This window comes from Prionailurus viverrinus, chromosome A3 (assembly GCF_022837055.1).
Source record: "Prionailurus viverrinus isolate Anna chromosome A3, UM_Priviv_1.0, whole genome shotgun sequence".
Classification (NCBI taxonomy): Eukaryota; Metazoa; Chordata; class Mammalia; order Carnivora; family Felidae; genus Prionailurus; species Prionailurus viverrinus.
Genome location: NC_062563.1, coordinates 53,143,238 through 53,168,700, shown reverse-complemented (window position 1 = coordinate 53,168,700; position 25,463 = coordinate 53,143,238). Strand labels below are relative to the sequence as shown.

Below are 25,463 nucleotides of genomic sequence, written 5' to 3'. Positions count from 1 at the left end.
AATTCTTTGCATAAAGAATTAATTTCCTTTTAATAACCTAAGGTGTCTCTAAACTATTTTGCATTGGGAATATAGGTAGAATATCTATCCTTAGTGCAATTTGAAAATTTTCTATTCATTAATTTATTTAAGGAAGTTAGTGACATAAATGATTTCAGTATTAATCTCTATTAATTTTTGTATCAAATATCTTCTGAACACCCACACCCAACTAGTAAAGACAATGTTCATTTTTGTTTTCTTCCTTACTGAGCAGCAATGCTTAATGTCAAAAACATTTATTAACAGAATGTATTTAAATTCAGCATGAACAGAGCAAACAGATTCTAATCATTAATTACAATATGAAGAACATGATGCAAAATCCAGATGATTCTGTGTAAGGAATGGTTAATGTCTCTTACTGTTAGGAATTGGAGAAGACTCACCAAATGGCCCATTAGATGCACATTCACAGACTTCGTAAAATTGAATTAAGTGAGGCGTTAATGCTTATAGATGTTTTAATCTTTCAAATATCAAGATTAAATCAACAATCGTTAGGAAAAAATAAGCAAAGAGACCTGAGGTATGCCTATAGTTTCCAGCTTTTAAAATATTTATCTTTTGGGGCGCCTGGGTGGCGCAGTCGGTTAAGCGTCCGACTTCTGCCAGGTCACGATCTCGCAGTCTGTGAGTTCGAGCCCCGCGTCAAGCTCTGGGCTGATGGCTCAGAGCCTGGAGCCTGTTTCCGATTCTGTGTCTCCCTCTCTCTCTGCCCCTCCCCCGTTCATGCTCTGTCTCTCTCTGTCCCAAAAATAAATAAACATTGAAAAAAAAAATTTTAAATATTTATCTTTTAAAAATCTAGGATTCTGTAATTTGAAACATAAGAGTTCCCCAAAGGGGCTTCTGGGTGGCTCAGTAGGTTAAGTGTCCAACTTCAGCTCAGGTCATGATCTCACAGTTTGTGAGTTCAAGCCCTGCATCGGGCTCTCTATGCTGACAGCTCAGAGCCTAGAGCCTGCTTTGGATTCTGTGTCTCCCTCTCTTCCTGCCCCTCCCCTGTTCACACTCTATCTCTCTGTCTCTCAAAAATATCATAAAAAAAAACTTTTAAAAAAGAGTCCTTAAAAGAAAGATAGCATATATATTCTAGATGAAGTCAAGATGATGAGAATACAGGAAACTCTTTCATGGTTAAAGGGTAAGTATTTATGTCTTGTGGATTAAAGCAGGGCTTCTTCATTGTAATATTAAATTTCTCCCAACAGTAAATTGGGACATTAATTCTTTCTAGCCCCAAGAGTGATGGATGAGGAATTAGCTTATCTCTTTTCCTTTAATTACCTCTGTACTTCTAAGTAGCAAAAATTAATAATAATTCATTTGAATTAGAGACACAAAAAACTAAGGTTTACTTTCAATTATTCATTTTAACTGGATTTTAACTTCCTTAAATGCATAAAATAGTTCTTGTGGGTCCTTAGTACAGAGTCCTTTATCTTACTATAGAAAAATATACAAAGTTCAAGAATGGCCTTTGCTAACATTTTGTTTTATCATTAAAAAGTGATGTTGAAATTATGAAATGACTACACAAGTACACTGGAATTAAACAAGTAAGTAAGTTGATAGAAGATGACAGAAACCAGGTTTATCACTGTTCGAGTTAGGAGTTACAGGAAAGAGATAACAATGGAAAGAATGGTGAAAGTGGTCCTGGATTTGAGTTGGAGACAACAGTATGAACTCATGTTTTAATATAAATATAGATGGGTATAGATGATAGATAGATAATAGAAATAGAAAGAAAGAAAGAAAGAAAGAAAGAAAGAAAGAAAGAGGGAGAGAAAAAAGAAAGAAAATGAATGAAAGAAAGAAAGAAAGAAAGAAAGAAAGAAAGAAAGAAATATATGTAGAATACTTACAGATATATGTGTAAACATGGTTAGTATTCATACATATTTCCAAACTCTTATCTGATATAAGTAGAAGCAATGATGTTTCAGAAACAAGGAGCACACCCAGAGACCATATCTTGTTTTGTAATACCATTCTCCATAAAAGGAACTAGAATTTCCTGAAAAAATCACTTATTCTACAACTGGGACAGGAAATGTATTAAATGAACTTGGACCATCTTGCAGTGGTAGAAGGTAAAGAAATGCACACACACACACACACACACACCAATGTCAGTATGGCAAAAGGACATGGCAAAAGATCCTAATTCCAAAGCTAGAATAATTTAAGCAACAAAATAAATAATTTGATTTTGGATCATAACCCCAGAGCATAAAATAAATATCCTTGAGACAATACCAATATAAATAAATGGCTAAACAAATAAATGAATAGATTGAAAAGAAGAGACAATCCTATCCTTCCATGTGGAAAAATATCAAGAAATTTATGTAGATATTCCCACCTCAAAGAGTGGAGTGCAAGTCTCTATCCCTTAAAAGTGGATTGCACATAGTAACTTCTTTCCAAAAACTATAGTATGGAAAGAGGAAGGGGACAGGAGAGTAACTTTTCAGTGGAGATAAGTGAAAAACGCTATCTCAGCCAAGTGATCTAGGTCAACATCAGTGATGAGAAAATATGTTGATAGCATGTATGCTTGATATGAAATGATGAGAATGATATCATACATCCGCCAATGGCCTACATCCCCCAAGCCCATAATCACAGTCTAATTGTGAGAAAAACATCAAACCCAATTGAGGTACATTCTATAAAATACCTGACCAGTACTCCTTAAAACTGTTGAGACCAGCAAAAATAAGGAAAATCTGAGACACTGCCACAGTCTAGAGAAACATGAGGGGACATGATGACTCACTATATAATATGGCATCCTGAATAGGGTTCTGGACAGAAAGGGACATTCGGTAAAAACTAAAGATGTCTGAATATATTATGGGTTTTAGTTAATAATAATAATATATCAATATTAGTTAATTGTGACAAATGTACCATACTAATGTAAGATACTAACAGTAAGAGAAATTGAGTGTGGTATATATCCTCTACTATCAGAGGTTTTCTGGAATTTAAAAGTATTTTAAAATAAAACTTCATTGAAAAAAACCATGATATTGATTTTTCTCCTATTGGAATAATGATAATTGTAGAGTTTTTATTTGATTGGTTTTATTTTACATTAGAGCTTGCTTTCTCTCCATATTCTTGGCATTTATAATCCCCTATTGACTTCAGTGCTATAATCCGGTTACCCAAATCCTTACTGATGATACCTGAAATATAGAGAGTGAATCTGCATTGTTTTAAATTATATTTGCAATAATAAGAAATGTGTTGTTTTTCAAGGTCAAGATATGGTATTGTTACTGCAATCAAAAACCGGTTAAGACCAGATGTGCTCAGGTAGCTCATGGACTCATTTTGAAGTTGCTTTAGCAACAGTTTATTCAATTCATTTGACAGCCCATCCATCATATATCATGTTCCTATGCTCTTTGTAAATGGAAGGTTTTGCAATCAATGAAAAGCACCCATAATACTATTCTCTTAAAAGAGCATAATTTACATTTAATGGAAAACTTCTCAAAGGGATGCAGGAAAAATGTTACTGTAGTTTTGAAAAACAAAAGCCTTCTGCCTTTTAAGTAACATATAGTACAATAAAATACACATATAATTTCACATATATACACAGAGAAAGAAATTATTATTAAGTATAACAGAAGCCTTTGTTTCCTGGTTGATAATTTCACAGAAAAAGTTTTTATGTCAAAAAACTAAGCAAATATAAAGGGATGGAATGAAATGTAATTATATCCTCCTAAGAGTAAGTGGTATTGAAATTTATTAAAATTACCTTTTTTGCAAGAAGACTAGAAAAGATTTATAAAAGGAAAAGTTTCAAGTATCTAGCCTAAACATGAAATGCAAGTATACAATTTTGGTTTAATCATATGTTTTCCTTCTTTTTATGTTAATCGTTTTTTTTTAATTTTATGTAAATCCAAGTTAGTTAACATATAGTGTAATAATAATAGTTTCAAGAGTAGAATTTAGTGATTCATCTCTTACACCTAGCACCCAGTGCTCATCCCAACAAGTACCCTCCTCAATGCCCATCACCCATTTCCCCCATCTCCTCCTCAACCCTCAGTTTGTTCTCTGTGTTTAAGAATCTCTCAAGGTTTGCCTCCTTCTTTGTTTTTATCATATTTGTCCTTCCTTCCCCTATGTTCATCTGTTTTGTTTCTTAAATTCCATATATCATATGTTTCTCTTTTTATTAAAGCCAATTACCTTAATAAATTTTTTGGTACTGGGCTACAATTTTTAATGAAAACAAACCATAAATCATTAAATAATTGACCTAAATATTTATTCCAGATATCACATTCCAGGTGTCACTTCAATTCTGTAAATCAAACAGGCCCTAAAGCTGAAAACTATGATCAATTAGAGGATTCTGAAATTTTATCCTGTAGATCTCCAAGCCATTTGCTTCTCTGACAATCTTCTTATTTCCATGGTTTATTTGGAATCTGAAATAGAAACAAAGACATGTAGTGGCAATCCTAACACTTCTTTTTAGATTTAAGTAACAGCACTGAACAAACCTCTGGTGATATTAACAATTTTGTAGAAAATTACAAGTTATTCTTTCTCAATAAAAAGGGGAAGATTCCTACACTTACCAAATATATTAAAGAATATACTGGTCTTAAATATAATTGGCTTACGACCTTGACAAAATACTATTAGTTGGAGCAATACCTATTGTGTTATTTTTCCACATTATATCATGAGAATGTTTAAACATACAAATAAATGGAAAACACTGTATAGTAAACATGCACAGTCTCATCACCTAGATTCTGTAGTTAACATCTTGTGATTATTTGCAAATTTCACACATGTACTCATCCTTCCATCCATCAATCATTCTACCTTATTTTTTTCTGGATTTCAAAGTAATTTGTAGACATATTTCACCCATAAGCATTTCATTATGAATATCAATATTTGTTTATGTTTTTTGAAGTAGAGTTTACAAAATGAAACATCTAAGTCTCAAGTATACATTTAAAAAATTTTAGCAAATCTAGATACACAAACAACTAGCGAACTGCTGTCAAGATATCAAATACCGCCATTGCACCAGAAGATTCCTTTACATTCTTTTCTAGCCAGCGCCTACCCCACCCCGACAGAGGGAACTAGTGCTCTATGTTTCACCACAAATCAGTGCTGCCAGATTTCATGCAATTGCATTCATTTAATCTGTACTCTTCTCTGAAGGCATATTACATTCAACAAACTGATTTTGGAATTCATCCATGCTTCATATATCAGTGATTTTATAGCAGTTTTATTGAGGTATAATTTACATATCATGAATACATCCTTTTTTTATTCAAGTATAATTAGCATGCAGTGTTATATTAGTTTGTACAACATAATAATTCAACAATTCTATGCATTTCTCAGTGCTCATCAGGAGAAATGTACTGTTAATCCCCTTTATCGATTTCACCTCCACCCCCCCCCCCACCTCACCTGCGGCAACCACCTGTTTGCTCTCCGTATTTAAGAGAAATCCCTATTTTAAGTGTAATTCAGTGAATTTTTGTAAATATACAGAGTTGTGCAACAATACTGCATTTGAGTTTTAGAATATTTTCTTTAGCCCAAAAAAGTTTCCTCACGCCAGTATGAAATTAATTCCCTCTCTGCTCACCAGCCACAGGCAAATAATGATTTCCTTTCTGCCACTCAAGACTTATCATTGCATAGAATCACAAATATGCAGTCTTTTGAGTCTGGCTTTCTTTCACTTACTATGTTTTTGAGATTCATACATGTATTAAGTTGTATCAGTACTTCATTCCTTTTATTATTAAGTAGTATATTCCATTGTATTGTTATGCCATGTATTGTTTATTCATTCACCAGTTTATGGATATTTGGAGTACCTACTTTTAGACTAATATGAATAATGCTAATATGAACATTTACATATAAACCTTTATATTTACATATAAACTTTTGTGTGAATTCCTGTTTTAAGTTGTCTGAAGTTGCTGCATTGTATATTATGTTTATTATTTAAAGCTTTCATAACTTGTCAAATTATTTTCTAAAGTGGTTGTATCATTTTATGTTTCTGCCACTAATGTGTGAGATACCAGTTTCTACACTTTCTTCTCAACACTTGCTGTTATCTTTTTTATTGCTGCCATGCTAGTAAGTATGCATCTCATTGAGGTTTTGACTTCCATTTAATATGCATTCCTCTAATGACAAATTATGTAGAGCATCTTTCCATATGCCATTAGTCATTCTTCTTGGATACTTTGCCCATTTACAAAATTGAGTTATTTGCCTTTTTTAGTATTGAGTTGTGTAATGGTTAATTATATGTGTCGGTTTGACTGACCCACAGAATGCCCAGATATTTCTAGGGATGTCCGTGAGGGTGTTTCCAAAGATATTAGCTTTTGAACTGGTGGTGAACTAAGTATATAGCAGATGGCCCTCCCCCAATGGGTAGGCATCATCCAATTCAGTGAGGACCTAAACAGAGAAAAAGACAGAGGAAGATTGGCTTTGTTTTCTGCATGACTGCAAGCTGGGATATACATCTATCATATATTTATAATATATTATAAATATATTATATATATATCACATACACACACATATATATATATAATTTTGGCTCTGTTATATATATATTTTATATAATTTTATACATATTATATATTATATATAATTATATAAAATATGTCCTTTTTGTTCTCTTTCTCTCTTGGGGCCTCTAATATGTAACAATTTTTTATATTCTGGACACAAGTCTTTCATCAGATGTATGATTTACAAATGTTTTTACTATCTGGAGTGTCTTTTCTCCCCACCCCTCCAACACACACAAACAGGATAAATTTTTTAAGTGAAATTTTTATTGAGACAACTATACATCCATATGTAGTTATAAGAAATATTACTGATATGTAACATTTTTTCATTTACCCCAATGATATCTTGCAAAACTATAGTACATATACTATAGTACTACAATATCACAGCAATGATATTAACATTGATACCATCTATAACCTTATTCAGATTTTCTCATTTTCACTTGTACTTATTTGTGAATGTGTGTATTCATGCATATGCCATGTTATCACACGTATAGGTTCATGTACAGCATCCTTTATTTTCTTATACTTTGCTTTATTGAGCTTTGCAGATATTATATGTCTTACAAATCAAGGCTTGTGCCACCCTTGTGCTCAGTAAGTCTATCAGTACCAGTTTCCCAACAACATTTGCTCCCTTAATATCTTTGTGTCACATTTTGGTAATTATTATAATACTTCAAACTTATTCATTATGATTATATTTATTATGGTGATCTGTGATCAGTGAGCTTAAAGTTACTATTGTAATTGTTTTGGGGTGCCATGAAGTGTACTTATATAAGGCAGTGAGCTTAATCAATAAATGTTATGTGTGTTATGACTGCTTCACTGACTGGCCATCTCTCCCTCTCCTCAGGCCTCCCTATTCCCTGAGACAAAACAATATTGACATTAGACCAATTAATAATTTTACAACTGCCTCCAAGTGTTCAAGTGAAAGGAAGAGTCACACAACTCTCACTTTAAATCCAAAACTAGAAATGATTAAGCTCAGTGAGGAAGACTATTCAAAAGCAGAGATAAGCTGAAACCTAGGCTTCTGGCACCAAATAGCCAAGTTGTAAATGCAAAGGGAAAGTTCTTGAAGAAAATTAAAAGTGTTTCTAATGAACACTGGATAAGTGCAGTTGATGATAGGAATGTGAAGCAGCCTTATTGCTGATATGGAGACAGTGTTAGTGGTCTGGATACAAAATCAAACAGCCAAAACATTGCCTTAAGCCACAGCCTAATCCAGAGCAAGACCCCAACTCAATTCTTTGAAGGCTGAGAGAAGTGAGGAAGCTGAAGAAGTAAGGTTTGAAGCTAGCAAATGTTTGTTCATAAGATTTAAGGAAAGAAGCTTCCTCCATAACAGATAAGTGCAAGGTGAAGCAGCAAGTGCTGATGTAGAAACTAGAGCAAGTTATCCAGAATATTTAGCTAAGGTAATGAACAAAGGTGGTTACACTAAACAATATAGTTTTAATGTAGATGAAACAGCCTTCTATTGGAAGAAGATGGACTAGGACTTTCATAGCTAGAGAGAAGTCAAGCTAGAGAGAAGAAGTCAATGCCTGGCTTCAAAGCTTCAAAGGACAGGCTGACTCTCTTGTTAGAGGCTAATGCAGCTGGTGACTTAAGTTGAAGCAAGGGCTCATGTACCATTGCAAAAATCCTAGGGCCTTTAAGAAGTATGCTAAATCTACTCTGCCTGCGCTCTGTAAATGGAAAAACAAGGCTGTGTGACAGCACATATGTTTGCAACATGGTTTACCAAATATTTTAAGCTCACTGTTGAGACCTACTACTTAGGGGGAAAAAATTCCTTTTAAAATGTTTCTGGTCATTGACAATGCATCTGGTCACCCAATAGCTCTGATTGAGATGTACAGCAAGATGAATGTTGTTTTCATGCCTGCTAACACAACATCCATTCTATAGTTCATGGATCAAGGAGCCATTTTGACTTTCAAGTCTTATTATTTAAGAAATACATTTTATAATCTATATACAGCTGCCATAGATGGTGATTCCTCTGATAGACCCAGGAAAAGTCCATTGAAAACCTTTCAGAAAGGATTCACCATTCTAGCTGCCATTTAGAATATTTGTGATTCATGGGAAGAGGTCAAAATATCAACAATAACAAAAGTTTGCAAGAATCTGATTCTAGTCCCCATGGATAACTGTTAGGGTTCAAGACTTCAGTGGAGGAAATAACTCAGAGATGGTGGAAATAGCAAGAGAACTACAATTAGAAGTGGGGCCTGAATATATGACTGATTTGGTGCAATCTCATAATAAAACTTGAACAGATGAGGAACTGCTTCTTATGGATGTGCAAAGAAAGTGGTTTCTTGAGATGGAATTTACTCTTGAAGATGCTGTGAAGATTGTTGAAATGACAACAAAGGATTTAGAATATTACATAAACTTAATTGATAAGACAGAAGCAGGTTTGAGAGGACTGACTCCAATTTTGAAAGAAGTTCCACTGTGAGTTTATAGAAAACATACTTCAACATAATAAAGACTATATAAGACAAACACACAGCTGACATCATACCTAATGGTGAAAAGTTTTCCAAGATCAAGAACAAAGAAAGATGTCCACTCTTAGCACCTTTTTTCAACATAGTACTGGAAGTCCTAGCCACAGCAATAAGACAATAAATAAATAAATAAATAAATAAATAAATAAAAATAAAACAAAAGACATTCAAATTGTTAAGAAAGAAGTAAAACTGTCACTATTTGCAGATGATATGATACTACATATTGAAAACCATCAAGACTCCACTAAGGAGTTATTCGAATAAATAAATACAGTAAAGTTTCAGGATACAAAGCTGAGATGCAGAAATCAGTTGTGTTTCTATACACTAATAATGAACTATAAGAAAGAGAAATTAATAAAAACAATTCTATTTACAGTTGGATCAAAAGGAATAAAATACCTAGAAACAATTTTTTTTAATTTTTTATAATGTTTATTTATTTCTGAAAGACAGAGAGAGACAGAGCATGAGTGGAGGAAGGGTATAGAGAGAAGGAAACACAGAATCTGAAGCAGATTCCAGGCTCTGAGCTGTCATCACAGAGCCCCATGTGGGGCTTGAACCCATGAACAGTGAGATCATGACCTGAGCTGAAGTTGGACGTTTAACTGACTGAGCCACCCAGGCACCCCTAAAATGGGAAAAGGAATAAATTTAACCAAGAAACTTAAAGACCTTTACTCTGGAAACTATAAGATATTGATGAAAGAAATTGAAGAAAACACAAATGAATGGAAAGATATTCTGTTCCCACAGATTGGAAGAATTAATATTCTTAAAATGTCCATACTATCCAAAGCAACTTATATATTCAGTGAAATCCTTATTAAAATACCAATGGCATTTTTCACAGAACAGAACATATACTCCAAAAATTTCTATGGAACTGCAAAAGATCCCAAATAACCAAAGCAACGTTGAGAAAAAGAACAAAGCTGGAGATATCAAATCCTCTGATTTCAAACTATACTAGAAAGCAAATAGTAAAACAATATGGTACTGGCCTAAAAACAGACATACAGATCAATGGAACAGAATAAAGAGCACAGAAATAAGCCCACACTTACATGATCAATTAATACATGACTAATGAGGCAAGAATACACAGTAGGAACAAGACCAGGACATCTGGGTGGCTCAGTAGGTTAAACATCCAACTCTTGATTTTGCTCAGGTCATGATATCATATTTTGTGAGATCAAGCCCTACATCAGCACAGAGACTGCTTAGGATTCTCTCTCTCTCCATCCCCCCCCCTCTCCCCTCTATGCCTTTCTCTCTCTCTCTCTCTCGCTCGCTCTCAAAATAAATAAATAAACATTTAAATATATATTTTTAAAAAAGGGAAAAATACCATCTCTTCAATAAATGGTGTTGGCAAAACTAGACAGCTACATGCTAAAAAATGACACTGGGGCCCCTTTCTTACACCATATACAAAAATAAATACAAAGTTAATTAAAGACCTAACTGTAAGACCTGAAACCATAAAACTCCTCACAGAAAATATAGACAATAAACTCTTAAACACTGGCATTGGCAATATTTTTCTGGATCTGTCTCCTCAAAGCAAAGGAAACAAAAGCAAAAAATAAGGAATTGGGACTACATCAAGCTAGAAAACTATTACATGGTGAAGGAAACCATCATCAAAATGAAAAAGCAACCAACAGAATGGGAAAAGATATTTGCAAATGATACATCAGATAAGAGGTTAATATTGAAAATATTTAAAGAACTCACAACTCAAACACATAAACACACACACACACACACACACACACACACACACACACAAACTAAAAAAGGACCTGAACAGACATTTTTCCAAAGAAGACATACAGATGACCAACAGGCACATGAAAATGTGCTCAACATCAGGGAAAATCCAAATCCAAACCACAAAGAGATATCACCTGACTCAGTCAGAATGGCTAGGATCAAAAACACAAGATAGGCCTCTACTCAAGATGGTAGCCCTGGAGAGCATGGCCACTGATTCAGAGGTCCCAAAGAGGTGCAGGATTAGGGTGGCCACTGATGAGAGGAGCTGGGAGGAGAAGGAAGAGGAAGAAGAAGAGGTAGAGCAGTTGGTTTTGGTGGAATTGTCTGGAATTATTGATTCAGACTTTCTATCAAAATGTGAAAATAAACGCAAAGTTCTAGGAATTGACACTGAGAGGCCCATTCTTCAAGTGGACAGCTATGAAGAATAGTATGGAGAGTATGAAGACACTCTTGGGACCTGGATTTTATCTAAAGAAAATGTTGAATATGATGATACAGAGGGCAATAAAAAAAAAAAAAACAGTGCTAAGATAAAATGCCATACAATGAAGAAACTCAGCATAACAAGGACTCTTCTGACAGAAAAGAGGGAAGGAGAAGAAAACAGGTGATGTGGAATGGCTACAAATCAAGGACAACGATTTTTTCTATAGACCCAACATGATTTTCGCTTTCTGCATGAAAATGAAGATAATGAGCCTTCAGCCTCAGACAAACCTTTGGAAGTGGAAGAGGAAGAGATTAAAATGAAAGATAATTCAAACCTGAGTTATGAACAGGGGAAACCACTGAACTTGGAAATAGAGAAGCCTGGTCCTCTTATTGATATCCCTTCTTCTGAGACAGAGGTTCTGTTTTTATGGAAACTCATAAACTCATAAAACTCACTTCTATTGCCTTAGAAATCACTCCTAGAAGAAATGTTTCTTATAACAACTACTAATGAACTTTTTGGAGTTTTTGTATAAAATTATTGTGTAACTTTCAGTTTTTTAATATTTTACTAGTTTTGTTGGCTATACACACATTTCCAATATAGCACAGTTTAATATACCAGAATCATTAAGGATGAGATATGAGTTGAAAGTTTAAAATTTGGTATAAATGACTATAGGGACCCATCACTGATAAGTCCTTTAGATTGGAAGTTTTATTAAGGTAAGTGTAAAAGTTTTTTGTTTTTGTTTTTGTTTTTGCTTTTGTTTTTCAGCCATCACAAATCACCATGAACTTAGTGGCTTAAAATGACAGAAGTGTATTATCTTGCAGCTTTGTAGGTCAGCCATCTGACATGGGCTGGGCTAAAATTAAAGTGTTGACAGGACTTCATTCTTTTCTGGAGGTTGGGAGTGGGGGATTATATTTCCTTGTTCATTCAGTTGCTGGCAGATTTCAATTCTTTTCAATTGAAGAATCAAGGTCCCATTTTCTTGCTGTCATCTGAGAACTGTGCCCAGCTTCTAGAGCCTGCCTACATTCCTTGGCTCTCTTCAAAACCACTAATGGTCTAGTCTCTCTCACTCTTTGACTGTCTCCTGTTTCTTCCATCATCCTATCTCTGACCCAACTTGCTAATTACCTCACTCAATATCTGTTCTTTCTTTTTTGGGTTTGTAACAAAATCCCAGAATTATTCTGGTTACCGATATGTATATGTGGTCACATGGCTAAGTTCTGGCCATTGACATGGAATTATAAGTATTGAGTGATAAACGCTTCTGGAAAGCTGCCTTAAACTTTAAGGCATGAAGGGAAATGGGCCAGTTCATCTTCTCTTTCTTCTTGCTGAAACATGAACATGGTGGCTGGATATTCAGGAGGCTTTTTGGACTATAAAGTAACCTTGGAAATAGAAGCTATGAATGGCAGAGGAATAGATAGAATATTGGACTCTGTAGTACTTGGATGGCTCAGTCAATTCAGGGTCCAATTTTGATTTCAGGTCAGGTCATGATCCCAGGGTCATGGTATTGAGACTCACGTCAGACTCTGCACTAAGTATTCTCTCTCTCTCCTTTTGCCCCTGACTTCACTCTGTATCTCTGAAATTAAAAATAATAATAACAATAATAATAATAGTAATTAATAATAATAATAATAATAATAATGGATCTTGATATGATAGTGCCCTGTACTGACAAGAATAAAGAAGGTTAATAATAACCTTTAATAGATTAATAATAATCTTTTTCTTCCTGGTAAAATGACTTCAAGATTACCTTTTGGCATTGTTTTCTCTGGAAATCTACTAGATAAAATAACAATAGAATGTCAACTGCGATGTCAGGCAATAGTGTTTATAATTAAAAATATCCCCTTATTGGTAAACTGTATCTAGACCAAGAAGGCTATGACAACTCTGCCCATTGGAAAATATGGACTTTGGGCTTCTTTAAGTGCTGTGTTTCTTATTACAAAAATCCCTGGAAACTACACTCATGGATGTTACAAGAAATATTGGTTCTTGAGGAGACTGAAGTTTCTAAACCAGTGTGGCTTGTGCACCCACCCAAATCATCTTGTTCCCTTACACCTGAACTGACAATTGGGTGCCAGAGTAGAGCCTCCTATTGCAACAAGCCTCAAGCTGCTGTGCTGGTTCCTATGAAATTAAGTGAGCCTGGTGCCGGGTTCAGTCCCATGAAGCCTATTGGGTACTGTAAGTGTGAATACCATTACAAACCTGTGACTACTGCTGCTGTTCAGGTAGATAAGGCACTGCAACTACCTACTTCTGGCCTTTTATGTGAGAGAGAAGTAACTTTTCTCTTCTTTAAGTCACTCTGTATTAGCCACACATACCCTACTTAATTCATTATGCATTTTGAAAAATAGAGAAAAGTCCAAGGAAGTAGAATGGAAGATTCTTGAGATTTGTAATCTTGCAAAAGGAACTGATCTAGACTGCAGTGTAGTTCTACCTTATTGGGGAGTAAGGTTAGGAATTCCCTGGGCCTGCACCAATGGCTTAACACCGTTTAGGACGAAAGTGTCCAAGAATAGACAAACAGAGAAAAAGTGCCCCCAGCATAGAACAAAAGCAGAAAACTGCTTCCACAGGATGAAAGCATCTGAGAAGTGGTAAACAGGGCAATAGACCACAGCAGACAGGTGAAATTGCCTGGAGCTAATTAGCAAAAGAGAAGTGCCTTGTTGACCCTGAGGTAGCATGCTCTATCTATCTTACCCCCTAGACAAGTTAAGATAAACAGACAGGATGCCTGGTGCCTGCCATAAACAGCCACCTGCTCAACACCAGGGTTTTGTTTTGTATTGACCCAAACCCTTAACACCACATATCTTCAAAACCCCCTTTCTCTCACACACTGGAGTTAATGATCATTGTTTTATTGTCTCTTTCTGAACATCCATCACATTTGTAAGCCTTCTGATCCTAATAAATAGGGAGCAAGGACCCATACTCGGGGTTCTTGTCTCCTCCCAGACATTAGCCTCTCTTATATTTAATTCTGCATCTGCTGTCTTGCTGGACAAGAAAGAATTCCATACTCAAAGTCTGCAACATACCTTACATTGAAGAAGTTAATAAAGTCTTATATTGTGAAGAAGAAGAAAAAAAAAAGACAAGATATAAGTGTTGGCAAAGTTGTGGAGAAAAAGGAACAGTCATGCACTGTTGGTAGGAATGTAAATTGGTACAGCCACTGTGGGAAACAATGTGGAGGTTCCTCAACATATTAAAAATAGAGATACCATATGATCTAGTAATTCCACTTCTGGATGTTTATCCCAAGAAAAAAAATGCTAATTTTAAAAGATATGTGCACCCCTATGTTATTGCAGCATTATTTATAATATCCAGAGTATGGAAGAAATCTGTCTATTGATAGATGAATGGATAAAGAAGATTATATATATAAATATATATACATATATTTATATATATGTATATATACATATATTTATATATATGTATATATATTTATATACATAAGAAGATTATATATATAAATATATATACATATATTTATATATATGTATATATACATATATTTATATATACATATATTTATATATACATTTATTTATATACATATATTTATATATATACATATATATGTATATATACATATATATACATATATTTATATATATTTATATATATAATGTATATAATGGGATGTGTATACACACATATATGCACATTACATTATATATATTATATATATGTATATTCTGTTTAAAAAAACAGAAATAAAATCATAAATACAGAGAACAACCTGGTATTGACAGAGGGAAGGAGGGTGGGATGATGAGCCAAATAGGTGAAAAGGATGAAGAGGGACAAACTCTCAGTTATAAAACAAATAACTCACAGAGATGTAAAGTGCAGCATAGGGGATGTAGGTAATATTGTAATAACTTCGTATGGCAAAAATGGTAACTACACTTGTGGCGAACATTTTATAATGTATATAATTGCCAAATCACTATGTTGCACATCTGAAACATAATATTGTAAGCTAACTATACTTCAATTAAAATTTAAAAATATGTTTTAAAAACAGAGAGACAAGTCCAGTATTTGGATATGAAAACATCATATATAGCAAAATTCTTTGGAAGAATATACCAAAATCCAAAATCTGTCATTCATATTATCTAGGATACAAACCAAACTACTCAACATAATTAATAATGAAAAAAAAATGTGAAAAATTCTCAGTAGAAAAGATAGTTACAGGAAATAAACTGTAGGTGACCCATTTGCTGCCATTAGCAGACCAGGACACTAACATACCTATTTTTAACTATGTTTGACTACATAAAGAAAATATGTCATACTGGAAAGATAGGAAATTCAGCAGAGATAACAATTTAAAGGGAACAAGTAGAAATACCAGAACTATAAAATACAATGTGTGCGTTTTAAAAAAAATATTGGATAGAGTAAAAGTACAATAGAGATGACCCCCCCACACCAAAATTTCAAAAGTCAGTGAACTTAAATGTATCTCAATAAGAATGATCTATTCTGCAATACTAAGGGGATAAACTGAAAATACAACTAGAATCTTAAGAATCTGAGGAATAAATTTCAAAAATCTTTCATGGAGACACAGATGTGGAAAAAAGAGAGATTGGGGCAGAAAAAAATTTTAATAATGTAAAATTTCCTGATACCATACACAAAATTAATTTGAGATAGATTATAGAACTAAATGTAAAAGCTAAAATTATAAAGCTTTTTAAAGAAAATATTAGAGAAGATTCTTTGGAGCTATAAAGTCTTAGAGGAACAAAAGAAACTAAACAAACTAGAAACTAAAAAACTACTCAACTACTTTAATAAAACTAAAGAGAAAAATTAGGTTTGATCAGAATGAAAAACTCCTGATCTTCAATAAATAAATAGATATATAGGGGCACTTGGGTGGCTCAGTCTGTTAAGCATTTAACTCTTGATTTTGGCTCAGGCCATGATTTCACAGTTTGTGAGATCGAACCCAATGTCAAGCTCTGTGCTGACAGTGTGGAGCCTCCTTGGGATTTTCTCTCTCCCTGTCTCTCAGCCCTTCTCCCATCATGCTCATGATCTTTCTCCATCTCTCTCAAAACAAATAAACAAACATTTTTAAAAAGGTAAAATAGATATATAAAGAAGGTCTACAACAAAATAATTTTTTTAAAAACAAGTAACTCATCACAAATGGAAACAAAATTGAATGTATATTTCACAAAAGAAGACATACTATTTTTTTTTAAAGATTTTCTTTTTTTAAAGTAATCTCTACCCCTAACATGGGACTGGAACTCACAACCCTGAGATCAAAAGTCACATTCTCTATTAACTGAGCCAGCAAGTACCCCAAAAGAAGGCATACTATTAATCATTAAGCACATCAGCAAAATGAAAAATAAACTCACAATGACACATCTCTACATAAAGCCAGAATGGCCAAAATTAAAAGGAAAATTATATATATATATATATATATATATATATATATATATATATGCTGGCAAGGATATGAAACAAAATCTTATACGTTGTTGGTGGGAATGTAAAATGGTACCTCTACTTTGGGAAATGATCTGGCATTAAAAACAAAATCTAAGTATACATTTTCTGTGACCCAGAAATACCACTTTTAGGCATTTACCCAAGAGGAATAAAAACCTGTGCCCACAAAAATAGCTGTTCATAGCAGCTTTATCCATAATAATCAAAAATTGAACACACCCAGATGCCTATCAATAGATTATCAACTGTGATATATTCACACAATGGAAAATTACAGCAAAAAAGGAACACATTGCTTATTCAGTCAGCAACGTTGATGAATCTCAAAAAAAAAAAATATGCTGGGTGGAAGTACATACATTGTGGTTCCATTTACATGAAGTTCTAGAATAGGTGAAATTAATCCACAGTAGAAGAAAATTTAAAACATCACTTGTCTTTTTGGAACAATGGCAAGGATTGATTCAGAAGGGGTATAAGAGACTTTATGGGGTGCAAAGTAATGTTTTATATCTTGATCAGGGTCTGGTTACATTGGTCTTTGCTTTTACCAAAAATCAGCTAATACACTCTCAAGATTCATGAATTTCAGTGCATGTAAATTTTACCTCCATAGGAAAGGAAACAACTGTAAACAATTAGTGAACTCTAGTTAATGATATGTTTGTTCAGGGGGAATTGTACTTATGTCATTTATTTTCAAATGCATCAAACAAATGAGATAAATTGATGAATAGGTAGAAGATATATATGATAAAAAGAAATGTTCTGAAAGAATCTAAATTGTGGCTATACAAGTATTAACTCTGATATGTGTTTCAACTTTAATGTTTTTTTGAATATTTTCATAATATAATGTTAGGAAAAAAACATAAGGAAAAATGTCTTCTGCTACTACCAAGAATAACAATGGTTTCACAGAGTGACTTTGACATCACCAATAGAGGGTGACTCTAAAATACATTACTCATCACTGTTATACTTTTAAAAACTATGATGAGGCTATACAATTATATAATTCCCATATAACTTCTTGTTTCAAATATATGAAGATTTAGTCATCATGTGCCATTTATCATAAGGATAGAAGGAAAAAACTTGGCATTTGCTAGCAATTGCATTTGAATCTAATTGATTTGTGTCCAAGTGATTAATTTGAGTGTTATTGTCAGCACATGGAGGTCTATTCTAATGCACTCAGGTCTTCATTTAACTTTGAGTCTCAATTTTCCTTCTGTAAAAGAATAAGGCAGTTCAGCTCAACTAAATTTTTGACTAGTAGTATTCCAGGCACAGTGTTAAGTGTGACTAGATAAAATTTATGGAATGTGATCTTTCCCTTCACAGAGTTCACAGGCTAATAGAAAAATAAACATATGATCTGTTGACCATCAATAGGTAGCAGTAAGTGCCATGGGAAAACAGCCTGGAAGAGGGACAATATCACTCTGGCTGCATGTAGACAAAGGATCATGGAAGTTTCTCTTGGATTCATGTCTGAGCTGGATCTAAATGAAAAGGGGTTAGCCTTATACAAGATGACCAAGGTGAAGAGGGTTTCACTGAAAAGTTTCTGGGGACTGTTGGTGAGGACTGAGTGTCAGGAAGATGATGAAGTTGGATGTCTCTTCCACATGTATCTCTATGAAAGTGAATTTTTACCTGTCCTTCCAGCCCTACCTACAAAGGCATAAATTGGCTTTAGCTAAAAATGGATCAAGAAGTAGAATCTGCACCTTAGTCTATGATGTGGTTCATGTGATATATGAGCTTCTGAAGCAGCCCTGAGGTTATTAGCAAAACATTTCTCCAACATTAGGTAAGGAAATGGTCAGGAACACTTATCCACCACAATAGTTGTGTAATTAACTGCTATCAGAGGCTGGAACATCAGCAGTTCAACAGTGAATCAAGCAGCAATAACAGAAGTTACAGCTGAGGTAGCAATTACCTACTGTATACTGATCACCAGTGGGAAAATATGTGTTGCACTTAGTGTTTTAAAAAATACTGTCCCAATCGTTACATTCCTATGAAATCAACAATAACCTTGCACATTTTTTATTTCCATTTTAGAGGAAAATAATTAAAACTCAAAAAAGGCAAAATAATTTTCTGAAGTTCCCATAACTAGCAAATATCATCTAAAGTTGTGTGGTTTGACTTCAAAACTTTTTCCATCCTGAAAAGCAGTAGGATCCCCAACTTAGCTGATTATCAAAATCACCAGGAAGCCTTCAAAAAAAAAATTCTGCTTTCCTATATACCTATAAACACAATGAACAACTGGAATCTGAAATTAAAATCACAATAACACATTAGTACCCCTAAAATAATACAGATATAATTAAAAAAACATGTACAAAATCTATGGGATAAAAACTATATAACTTATGAAAGAAGTAAGTAAATGGAGAGATATCCTATGCTCATGGATAAGAAAGGAAGACTCAATATTGTCAAGATGTCAGTTCTTCTCAATTTGATCTATACAGTCAATATAATTCCAGTCAAAATCCCAGAAGTTATTTTGGGGGATGTTGAGAAACTGATTCTCAAGTTTATATGGAGAGGCAAAAGACCCAGAAAAGCCAACACAATATTGCAGGAGAGAAACAAAGTTGGAGGACCTACACTACTCAACTTTATGACTTACTATAAAGCTACAGCAATGAGACCAAATGGTATTGGTGAAAGAATAGATAAATACATTAATAGAAAAGAATAGGGAGCCCAGAAAAAGACCCACATAAATGTAATCAACTGATAACTGATCTTTGACAAAGGAGTAAAGGCAATGTAATTAAGCAAAGGTAGTCTTTTCAACAAATGGTCCTTGAACACGCTCCCCCCCCCCCAACACACACATGAATGTAGTCACAGACCTTACACTCTTCACAGAAATTAGCACAAAATGGATCCCAGGCCTATATGTAAAATACACAACTATAAAAGTCCTAGAAGATAACAGGGGAAATTTAGATAACCTTGGCTATGAAGATGACTTTTTTATATACAACATCAAAGACACAATCCATGAAAGATATAATTGATAAGCTGTACTTTATTAAATTAAAATTTTCTGCCCTGCAAAACACATTGTCTAGACAATTAAAAAAAAACAACAGACTGGAAGAAAATTTTTATGAATACATAGGTAATACAGATACAGAGAACTCTTAAAAACCAACAAAAGATACAGAGAACTCTTAAAATCCAACAACAAGAAAATAACATTTAAAAATGGGCTAAAAGTCTTAAACAACACCTTATAAAGGAAGATATACAGATGGAAAATGAGAATATGAAAAGATTATCTGTGTCATATGTATCAAGTAAATGCAAATTAAAATAAAAATATAATAGTACACATCTATTAGAAGGGCTAGACTTCAGAACACTGACAACACCAAATGCTGCTGGGAGTGTGGAGCAATAGGAACTCTCATTCATTGCTGATTGGAGTAAAAATTGGTATAGACATTTTGGAAGATAGTTTGACAGTTTCTTACAAAACTGAACATACTCTTATCATGTGATCCTGCACTCATGCCCCTTGGTATTTACCCAAAGGAGTTGAAAACTTATGTCTACACAGAAAACTGCACATAGATGTTCAGAGCAGCTTTACTCATAATTGTCCAAACTTGGAAGTAAAGAAGATGTTCTTCAGTAGGTTGATGGATAAAAAAAAAACCTGATACAACCAGACAATGGAATATTATTTAGCACTAAAAAGTAATGAGCTATCAAGCTATTGAAAGGCATAGAGGAAACATAAATGCACATTACTAAGTGAATGAAGCCAACTTGACAAGGCTACATACCATTTGATTTCAACTGTATGACATTCTAAAAAAGCAAAACTATGAAGACAGCAAAAAGATTACTGGTTGCCACAGGTTAGTGAGGAAGGAATGAACCAGTAGAGTACAGATCATTTTTAGGGAAGTTAAACTACTCTGTATGACACTATAATGGTGGATACATGTCATTGTGCATTTATCCAAACCCATAGAAAGAACACCAAGAGTGAAATCTAACATAAACAATTGACCGTTGGTGATAATTATGTGTCAGTATAGGCCCATCTATTGTAACAAATGTATCACTGGGTTGTGGTAGTGCTGAGGATGGTATTGATAACAGTGGAAGGTATACATATCAGGGAGTGAGTATTTGGGAAATACCTTCTATTCAATTTTTCTGTGAACCTAAGATACTCTTAAAAAATAGTCCATTTAAAAAGAAATTTTTGAACTCTTACCCAAGATTTACTGAATCATAATTTTTGCTGTGGGGCCCTAGGATACACAGTTTTTAAAGTACTCTGTGACTGTTGATGATCACCCTGGTTTGCAAATGACAGGGCAAAATTATAATTGAAGCTGAATGTAATCAATTAGAAATTATGAAAGGTTCAAGTAAAAATTGTATGAGGAAACTGAGACATGATGAAGGATAATGGCTTAAAGAAAATGGATCCCTCAAAATCTCATTATGCATTGTCATTCATATCTGAGTGATGTTCACTGTGTGTATACCAAGTGATGTCCTTCTCAAATTACCAATGTTACAAAAACAAAAGAAAAAGAAATAGAGATGATGTTTGACACTGTTGTTTCATGGACCATACTTTGAGTAGAAAGGTCATAGACTATAAACTCAATGAGGACAGGGCTGTCTTCATTTCAGGCTATTCACCTCACACCTTTCATAATTCCTAGCACAGAGCAGGTCCTGACATTGTGTTTGTTGAATGTATAAATCTCCCCTTCCTCCAATAACAATACCCCAGTCTTATCAAAGCCTTTTTGTTTCTTTTCTCTAAAATCTGTGTGCGTAGATATGACATGTCTTTGCCAGTATTTATAATAGTATATTCAAGTAGAGCTTTTGCTTGTTTGTTCCTGCTTTCCTTTCACTAATGATAAATTGCTTGAGGGCAGGGACTATATAATTTTCCACATGCTTCTTAGTACTCAGAACAGTGCTTGGAACATAAAAGGCGCTTAGGAAATTTCTGTTAAATAAATAAAAGATTTGGAAAGGCAAAACCTTCTTTTTTTATTGTCCAAAGCTGAAGTTGAACTTCCATTGCCATGTACTTCACATATTCTTAGAAGAGCAGAAGAAGAGGTGCATATTAAAGACAAAGGAGGAGTGGGTATCTGGAGCAGACATCCTACAGCAGAAAATCACAAGCAGCATCCTGATCAGATCAGAAGCAGGAGCTCAAAGGGCTCAGCAAATGAGGAAATGTCTCCACAGAAGTGGACTCAATACATCAGCAATTGTTATTTTCAACTGGTGCTTTCTGTCATGAAAGCTGCTCTGCCAGGTCAGAATTGTTTTGGCCACCTTCAAGGTCATGGTACCTTCCCAGATCTGGCACTGAATCTAGAAGCTGGCAAATCTGGCTTCTTAAAGTGGATTAGGTGGGCCCCACAGAGAGCTTTGTGTCCTGGCTGCCTTCCTGATTCTTGTAGCTGAAAGCCATGGTGATGTTTCTCTGAGGACAGCCACCTCTTTTGTCCCTCTTTGGATTTGAGTCTAGCCCTCAGGACCTTAGCCTTGTGCACTGTTTCAAACACTGTCACTGCCCACATATGCCCTGCTACAACCACAAGATTTTTATCATTTTGACCTGAAGTGTATTCTGGTAGGAAAGACAGAAGTTACCCTGTGGCCTAAGTCCAGAATCAGAAATTCACTTATGCATAACTGTCAAATACAAAATCAAGAATGAATGAATGAATTTCTATTGAAAAGCACTTGAGGGGCCCCTGGGTGGCTCAGTCAGTTAAGCATTAGACTTCAGCTCAGGTCATGATCCTGCGGTCTGTGGGTTTAAGCCTGGCATCAGGCTCTGTGCTGACAGCTCAGAGCCTGGAACCTGCTTCAGATTCTGTGTCTCCCTCTCTCTGCCCCACATCAGCTCATATTCTGTCTCTCTCATTCTCAAAAATAAATAAACATTAAAAAAACTTAAAAAAAAGAAAGCACTTGAGTAATAATATGAAATTTCATCTATGTTTTCCTTCTATCAGTTCCTTAAAATCGCTTAAATTCATAACCCCTCGTGTAAAAAAAAAAAAAAATGGAGTGACATTGAAAGGTTATCTAAACCTTTTCCAGAAAAGCAGTGAGCTAATCATTCAAACTAAATGAGATAACTGTTCACGCAGACCCTTCTCCCTTGTCTTAATTTCAATTTGAATTCCATGGGACTTCTTATCTCAAACAAGGTGATCTGATGTAGTTAGTGTTTATACAGAGAACAAAGAAAAGGGGTAGTGACATAAATTTGAAAGTTAACTTTCAAATCCGGCATAAGAAAATGGGGGATGGTGTGAAATTTCACCTTGCAAGAAGTGGACAGTAGTTAAGAACTACTCTTACTTATTCTATCAGTTACTAGATTTTCATGTTTCACTGGTTAATACATTGACATGTTTCAACGTGGAAAGAAAGAAAAACGTGTCCAGAGGGACTTGTTGCTATTCTATCTTTTTACATACACTCACAAATGTATATAGGGGGTATACTAGGTATATACAAGGGTATCTAAGGGGTAGCGGGAGGGTCGGCGGGGGGTTGGGTGGGGGGGTGCTTGGGGAGCCCCCAGGCTGGGCCCAAGAAAGAATGTATATAAATAAGCAGATATTTATATCTACCAATCCATCTATATATCTAGATAAATAAATATAGCTCTATGCTATGCATGTGTGACTATATCCGTTCATATGTAAGCAATCTAGGCATTAAATATAGCTATCTAGGGATGGATAGATAGATAGATAAATGATAGATAATATTAAACTTACAGCAAAATTTTTTGTGACGCTAGAATAGGGGATTTGGGTGGGTAAACAACCTAGTTACATCTACAAGGAACGCTATCTTGTCTGGCTTGTGCAATACTTCATTGTTTTGGACAACTCGTAGAGTCTTTCATTTTAACCCCATTTTTAAGCGAAAGGGATATGAATTTAAAAATGACTTCGGAAACTTTCCTGAAAAGTCTTCTTCAGAGAACCCCTCACCAGGGCAGCTGGAACCAGCCTCCACCCAAGGCCCATGGGACGCAGTGGGAGATAGCCCCTCTACTCCGTGAGAGGCACAAGAAACCACTTCGGGCCAGTCTGGGAAGACAAGAATTCCAGACCCTTCCTGTCTGTTGGACTTCCGCTGCTCCATCTGAAAACAAGAAGCCCTGGGACCCTCCCAGTTTCCCCATCCCCTGCTTCGAACCAGAGCCCAGGGAAGTCAGAATGGGAAATGACCCTCCGGAACACGCCCTCCTTTCCGGAGGAGGGGAGAGGGAGTGGCAGCCACTTGGTCCGCACCGCCTGAGCTCGGGATCCCGCAGAGGAGCCACCCCAGAGACCGGGCTCCCGCCCAGCCCCTCAGCCCCCGCCCCTCCTCACCCCCACACCCATCCTGCGCGCGAGGGCACTTTCCCCGGCACCCGCCCCAGCACCACTTTGCTCTGACGTCTGCCTGCCCAGCTCTGACGATCGCCCCCGCCAGCCGCCCTTATAAAGGGGACTTTTGCCAATACTGGCATCGATCGCCACCTCAGCCGCGTCGCGCGCCCTCCGCCGGGGCGCCCACACCTGTCAACTCCGCGCGCGTCCAGGTTCTGCGAGACCTGGGGCAGGAACCCAGCCGCCTGGCGCTACTCCTCGCCCCTTGGCACTCCGGACCCTCCCCCTCCCTCGGCAGCCTTGCAGCCCCCAACCACCAAGGTGCCTGGGCGGCGGTCCCGAGAGGAGCTCCAGCCGGCGGAGCACTTCTCCGCGCGGCGACGACTCCAGGTAGGAGCAGAGCAGGCATCCCGGGCGCGTCGGAGCCCGCTCCCTCGAGGACCCGGTGGCCGCCCAGCAGGCGTTTTAGGTCGGAAGGACTCGGCTTTTGTTGCCTCTTGGTGGGGATGCGCGGGCGGGTCCACTGTCTGGCACCCAAGGCTCTTAGGCTGCAGCGGCGGGAAGTCTGGGCGCAGGAGAAGGACCGAGGGGTAGCGGGAGGGTCGGCGGGGGTTGGGTGGAGGGTGCTGGGGAGCCCCCAGGCTGGGCCCAAGAAAGAACTTCCCAGCTCGGTTGCTCACAAAGGCGGAGCTCACCCAGCCCGCCCGCGCGTCTTTTGCTTCCCCTGAATCAGAGGGAAGCTAATTCTTTCACCCAAGGACTCATCACCCACCTGCGAACACAAATACCTGCATTTCCCCCCAGAAACGTGCTTGTGTGAACGCGAGTGCATGAAATAGCCATGGTCACGAGGTTGAAAAATAACAGAGAACAAGAATTTCTGAAGGTGAAGGCGTTAGAATTTGACATATGTCTCTTAAGAAGTCTTGTTTTTAATACGTTTGACCCCCTCTTATATATTTAGGCAATACTGTATTTTTAAATTGTTTTCTTGTACCTACCATTAAGTTCAGGAGGGGGGAGAGATGAAAAGAGCAAAGAACAATGG

At 35.9% G+C, this 25,463-nt stretch overlaps 1 pseudogene; it reads left to right on the top strand.

The window, feature by feature from the left end:
- The first annotated feature begins 11,181 nt into the window (after window positions 1–11,181).
- Window positions 11,182–11,942, top strand: LOC125162922 (general transcription factor 3C polypeptide 6-like; annotated as a pseudogene).
- The last annotated feature ends 13,521 nt before the right edge of the window (window positions 11,943–25,463 follow it).